This window comes from Procambarus clarkii, chromosome 20 (genome assembly GCF_040958095.1).
Source record: "Procambarus clarkii isolate CNS0578487 chromosome 20, FALCON_Pclarkii_2.0, whole genome shotgun sequence".
In the NCBI taxonomy this organism is placed as follows: domain Eukaryota; kingdom Metazoa; phylum Arthropoda; class Malacostraca; order Decapoda; family Cambaridae; genus Procambarus; species Procambarus clarkii.
Window position 1 is genome coordinate 14926206 of NC_091169.1, and position 6213 is coordinate 14932418.

Below are 6213 nucleotides of genomic sequence, written 5' to 3' on the forward strand. Positions count from 1 at the left end.
ACACGTGGTGGCGCGGAGTCTGTTTACACTGCAGGTGAGCACACCACACAAGACACGTGGTGGCGCGGAGTCTGTTTACACTGCACGTGAGGACACCACACACGACACGTGGTGGCGCGGAGTCTAGTTACACTGCAGGTGAGCACACCACACACGACACGTGGTGGCGCGGAGTCTGTTTACACTGCAGGTGAGCACACCACAAATCATCTCAAGATAACAACAGGGGCTGTCATCTCATCTCCAGTGATGCAGATCAGGCAGGCATCAGGCGAGGATGAACTATACATGCATCAAAGAAAATGGCTTCCCAAAGTTTTAATAAACAGTTTGTAAACAACATGGGGCGGTTCCTCGTCCTCCGCCCTGGCCACGATACGACAGGAACCCGCAGTGGGAAGACTTACATCATACTGGTCTAACATTTCTTCTTATCATGTCCTTATTTTGTTGCGTGCAATATTTTGAGGAAAATTAAACTTATAACAACGTAATGGTGTTCTTTCTCTATCCTGTGTACTGTGTAGTTATGTCCAGTCCTGTGTACTGTATAGTTACGTAAGCCTGTCCAGTCCTGTGTACTGTGTAGTAATGTAAGCCTGTCCAGTCCTGTGTACTGTGTAGCAATGTAAGGCTGTCCAGTCCTGTGTACTGTTTAGTTATGTAAGCCTGTCCAGTTCTGTGTACTGTGTAGTTATGTGAGCCTGTCCAGTCCTGTGTACTGTGTAGTTATGTGAGCCTGTCCAGTCCTGTGTACTGTGTAGCAATGTAAGCCTGTCCAGTCCTGTGTACTGTTTAGTTATGTAAGCCTGTCCAGTCCTGTGTACTGTGTAGTTATGTGAGCCTGTCCAGTCCTGTGTACTGTGTAGTTATGTGAGCCTGTCCAGTCCTGTGTACTGTGTAGCAATGTAAGCCTGTCCAGTCCTGTGTCCTGTGTAGTAATGTAAGCCTGTCCAGTCCTGTGTACTGTTTAGTTATGTAAGCCTGTCCAGTCCTGTGTACTGTGTAGTTATGTGAGCCTGTCCAGTCCTGTGTACTGTGTAGTTATGGTAGAATTTCCAGTCCTGTGTACTGTGTAATTATGTAAGCCTGTCTAGTTCTGTGTACTGTGTAGTCATGAAAACATGTCCAGTCCTGTGTACTGTGTAGTTGTGTAAGCCTGTCCAGACCTGTGTACTGTGCAGTCATGTAAGCCTTTCCAGTCATGTGTACTGTGTAGTCATGAAAGCATGTCCAGTCCTGTGAACTGTGTAGTAATGTAACCCTGTCCAGTCCTGTGTACTGTGTAGTTATGTAAGCCTGTCCAGTCCTGTGCACTGTGTAGTCATGTAAGCCTTTCCAGTCCTGTGTACTGTGTAGTCATGAAAACATGTCCAGTCCTGTGTACTGTGTAGTTATGTAAGCCTGTCCAGTACTGTGTACTGTGCAGTTATGTAATCCTGTCCCGTCCTGTGCACTGTGTAGGTCTGTAAGCCTGTCCAGTCCTGTGTACTGTGTAGTTATGTAAGCCTGTCCCGTCCTGTGCACTGTGTAGTTATGTAAGCCTGTCCAGTCCTGTGTACTGTGTAGTTATGTAAGCCTGTCCAGTCCTGTGTACTGTGTAGTAATGTAAGCCTGTCCAGTCCTGTGTACTGTGTAGTTATGTAAGCCTGTCCAGTCCCGTGTACTGTGTAGTTATGTAAGCCTGTCCCGTCCTGTGTACTGTGTAGTTATGTAAGCCTGTCTAGTCCTGTGTACTGTGTAGTTATGTAAGCCTGTCTAGTGCTGTGTACTTCGAACAGCTTAGACGTCAGTTCCATTTACTGAAATATATAAATCGAAAATCAATCTAATAAACAGTATATATCTATACCCTATACCCATGTGTACCCACGTGGGTACGCATGGGGTATAGGGTACACCCTGTGCCCGTCTGTATCCACGAGGGATACTCTATGTCCATATGTACCTACGTGGTATACCCTATACCCATGTGTTCCCACGTGGTATACCCTATACCCATGTGTTCCCACGTGGTATACCCTATACCCATATGTACCCACGTGGAATAGTCTAAAACCACACACAAGAAATTGAAGAGACGACGACGTTTCAGTCCGTCCTGCACAATTATCAAGTCGATTGTGATGAGACGAGGGAGGCGAGGGGCGTTAAGTAGGCAAGAGAGAGAGAGAGGTGAGGAGATGGAAATCTTAGAGGAAGATACGAACAAGGCAAAAGGTATGGAAGGTAAGGTGTAATAAAGGATGTAATAACAGGAATAAGAAAGGGATCGTAAGAGAAAAAAAAAGAAAGAAAAAGAAAGAAAGATAAAAGGAAAATTTGGCTTATGTTAGGTCACGTTTGTTAGAAAGTTTAGAACATTATAGTATATACTGTGACTGGGAAGAGTCAACAGCAACCAAGCCAGGACTCAGGTTCATGTTGGGAAGGTTGTGTATCAGAGCCGAGTCGACAAGACGGCGTCTGTGTAGAGTAGAGGCAGGAAAGATTTTAGAGGAAGACCAATCAATAGGATGAATAGAGTCCCTAACATGACAGAAGAGAGCATTGTTTGTGTCTGCAGACTTAACACTTCTTCTGTGTTCCTTAAGTCTGTCTTTAAGTGTACGGCCAGTTTCACCAAAGTATTGGAGAGGACAAGACGAACAGGAAATAGAGTAGACACCAGCAGCATTAGAAGCAGGAGGAGGATAAGTGTGAACTAGATTGCTACGAAGAGTGTTAGTTTGTTGAAAGGCGAGATTTATGTCAACATATATGTTGACATGAACAGATATATTCAACATATACGGCACGCACAGACGCGATAAAGCACCGAAATTACTGGGATCGTCTCAAAGCTCTCCAAATGTACTCTCTAGAAAGAAGGGAGAGATATCAAATAATATACACGTGGAAAATACCGGAGGGCCAGGTCCCTAATCTACACAGTAAAATAACAACGTTCTGGAGATTACGTTCAACGATATGGAAGAAAGGCAGAATAGAACAATGAAGAGCTGGGGTTATCTTGAGGTTATCTTGAGATGATTTCGGGGCTTTAGTGTCCCCGCGGCCCGGTCCTCGACCTGGCCTCCACCCCCAGGAAGCAGCCCGTGACAGCTGGCTAACACCCAGGTACCTATTTTACTGCTAGGTAACAGGGGCATAGGATGAAAGAAACTCTGCCCATTGTTTCTCGCTGGCGCCTGGGATCGAACCCAGGACCACAGGATCACAAGTACAGCGTGCTGTCCGCTCGGCCGACCGGCTCCCTATAGGGGTGTCATAAGCACAATCAGAGAACACAGTATAAACATCAAAGGTCCACAATTTTTTATTTTATTTTTTTTGATATATATACACAAATTGTTACATTCTTGTACAGCCACTAGTACGCGTAGCGTTTGGGGCAGGTCCCTGGAATACGATCCCCGCCGCGAAGAATCGTTTTTACAACCAAGTACCCATTTTTACTGTTGAGTTAAACAGAGGCTACAGTTAAGGATTTGCGCCCAGTAAATCCTCCCTGGCCAGGATACGAACCCATGACAAAGCGCTCGCGGAACGCCAGGCGAGTGTTTTACCACTACACCACGGAGACTGGTGTTGTTCAATTGTTCAACGCCCTCCGAGCGAGCATAAGAAATATTGTGGGAACAATCGTGGACATCTTCAAGAGAAAACTAGATTGTTTTCTAATAGAAGTACCGGAGCAACCGGGCTGTGGTGGGTATGTGGGCCTGCGGGCCGCTCCAAGCTACAGCCTGGTGGACCAAGCTCTCATAAGTCAAGCCTGGCCTCGGGCAGGGCTTGGGGAGTAGAAGAACTCCCAGAACCCCATCAATCAGGTATCAAGCAGGTATGTCAAGAAGACGAAAGGTATTAGAAAGAGTTTTGAGTTCAGATATGAAAGAAAGGCTGAGCACTGTGCTAATAGTGTTGGAAGCAGGTTTAGGATGAAATAAATTTAATTCCTGTTAAAGAACATTAATTATTAGAGTCCCTCAAAAGTGTAAAGTATAAACACTGGTAAGGCCGAGAAGAATTAGCAGACACAAGAACCTGAGATGATCCAACAGGCTGTAAAAAGCAACACTTCTCAGTGTACCAGTTGTGAGAGAAAGTGGTGTTGAGCTAAAATGACAGCGAATTGGAGCAACGTTTATATATACTTTAAAGAGTAGGCGTGATACAAGGAAGTCGACCATTGTTACCGACAACAGTCGACTGATACACGCGGACCAGAAGCCGATAAAATATTGTTTCTGCCGAACCGCTCATCTTGCGCCAGTTCCATCGTTAACACAGTTATGGTGGTAGTGTAAGAGGCGAGGACCCCACTGAACGCTCCTCCCCCCCCCCCCTCTCTCAGAGGGCTTCCTGCCACACCATTGAATTCCAATACCCGACATGACACAGCGAAGACGAGGTGTTATTGTCAGACTCAAAAATTAAAGGTGACACCTGATCGTTATACCTAGTTTGTAGGGCACTGTGTGTGTGTGTGTGTGTGTGTGTGTGTGTGTGTGTGTGTGTGTGTGTGTGTGTGTGTGTGTGTGTGTGTGTGTGTGTGTGTGTGTGTACTCACCAAGTTGTACTTGCGGGGGTTGAGCTCTGGCTCTGTGGTCCCGCCTCTCAACCGTCAATCAACAGGTGTGCAGGTTCCTGAGCCTATTAGGCTCTATCATATCTACACTTCAATCTGTGTATGGAGTCAGCCTCCACCACATCACTTCCTAATGCTATTACATTTGTCACCCACTCTGACACTAAAAATGTTCTTTCTAATATCTCTGTGGCTCATTTCGGTCACTCAGTTTCCACCTGTGTCCCCTAGTGTGTGTGCCACTTGTGTTTAAGTAGCCTGTCTTTACCTACCCTGTCGATTCCCTTAAGAATCTTGAATGTGGTGATGATGTTCCCCCTACCTCTTCTGTCTTCCAATGAAGTGAGGTTTAATTCCCGTAGTCTCTCCTCGTAGCTCATACCTCTCAGCTCGGGTACTAGTCTGATCGCAAACCTTTAAACCTTTTACAGTTCAGTCTTATGCTTGACTAGATATGGACTCCATGATGGAGCCGCATACTCCAGGATTGGTCTGACATATGTGGTATATAATGTTCTGAAAGATTCCTTACACAAGTTTCTAAAGGCCGTTCTTATGTTAGCCAACCTGGCATATGCTGCTGATGTTATCCTCTTGATATGAGCTTCAGGGGACAGGTCTGGCGTGATATCAACCCCCAGGTTGATATCTCTCTCTCTGACTCTTGAAGTAGTTCATCTCCCAAATGATACCTTGTATCTGGTCTCCTGCTTCCTACCCCTATCTTCATTACATTACATTTGCTTGGGTTAAACTCTATAAACCATTTGTTCGACCATTCCTGCAGCTTGTCCAGGTCTTCTTGAAGCCTCAAGCTGTCCTCCTCTGTCTTAATCCGTCTCATAATTTTAGCGTCGTCAGCAAACATTGAGAGGAATGAGTCTATACCCTCTGGGAGATCATTTACGTATATCAGAAACAGGATAGGTCCGAGTACAGAGCCCTGTGGGACTCCACTGGTGACTTCACGCCAATCTGAGGTCTCACCCCTCACTGTAACTCTCTGCTTCCTATGCTTAGGTACTCCCTTATCCACTGGAGCGCCCTACCAGTTACTCCTGCCTGTTTCTCCAGCTTATGCATCAACCTTTTATAGGGTACTGTGTCAAAGGCTTTCCGATAGTCCAATAAAATGCAGTCCGCCCATCCTTCTCTTTCTTGCTTAATCTTTGTCACCTGATCGTAGAATTCTATTATGCCTGAAAGGCAAGATTTACCCTCCCTGAACCCATGTTGATGGGTTGTCACGAAGTCTCTTCTCTCCAGATGTGTTACTAGGTTTTTCTCACAATCTTCTCCATCACCTTGCATGGTATAAAAGTTAAGGACACTGGCCTGTAGTTCAGTGCCTCTTGTCTGTCACCCTTTTCGTATATTGGGACTACATTAGCAGTCTTCCATATTTCTGGTAGGTCTCCCGTTTCCAGTGACCTTCTATACACTATGGAGAGTGGCAAGCAAAGTGCTCCTGCACACTCTTTCAATACCCATGGTGAGATTTCATCCGGCCCAACAGCTTTTCTTACGTCCAGCTCCAATAGGTGCTTCTTGACCTCTTCTCTTGTAATTTCGAACCTTTCAAAGGTCGCCTGGTTTGCTGCCACCACTCCTAGCGCCGTGAC